Genomic DNA, 651 nt, shown 5'->3' on the forward strand with positions numbered 1-651 from the left:
CACTTTCCGTCCACACTAGCACTATTTCAAGCATTTTCCAGTTGTAGCTTACCTGTTAGCTGTTAGCTGGAGCGAACTATCTGAAAATGGTAAAAATCACCTTACTGCGCTTTTTAATATCATTAAAGCTCGCTGATAGAAAAAGAAAAAAAATTCACAGGTCCAAACACTGGCATATTGTCGATTAGGCCTAGTACAGAAAATGTTTCCCATTTCCCCAGCTTTTTAAAATCAAAAATCATGTTTACAGTAATGCAGTAACCAAACAATGCACTTCAAGGGTTTAACAGCAGGAATGTTAATTTATAAGTTAAATAGTTAATTCTTTCTGTGTTTACAGGGGCTGTATTGTTTTACTTCATCTGGTAATGGTGGTAAATGAAGGTGAGCACTAAGGATACGTCTTTTAAAAATAAAACCTAGTTTTGTTTTGTTTTTTTGCATTGAAAAAAAAAAATTTTTCTTCTTTCTTTGTTTTACTTCATCTGGTAATGGTGGTAAATGAAGGTGAGCACTAAGGATACGTCTTTTAAAAATAAAACCTAGTTTTTTTGTTTTTTTTGCATTAAAAAAAAAACATGTTTCTTCTTTCTGTTTTCAGTGTCTCTGCAGGTCACTGTTAAGGGTGTCATCGGAGTTTCTGCTGTTTTA

Source organism: Sinocyclocheilus rhinocerous, unplaced genomic scaffold (assembly GCF_001515625.1).
Source record: "Sinocyclocheilus rhinocerous isolate Xijiao unplaced genomic scaffold, SAMN03320098_v1.1 scaffold23175, whole genome shotgun sequence".
Lineage (NCBI taxonomy): Eukaryota > Metazoa > Chordata > Actinopteri > Cypriniformes > Cyprinidae > Sinocyclocheilus > Sinocyclocheilus rhinocerous.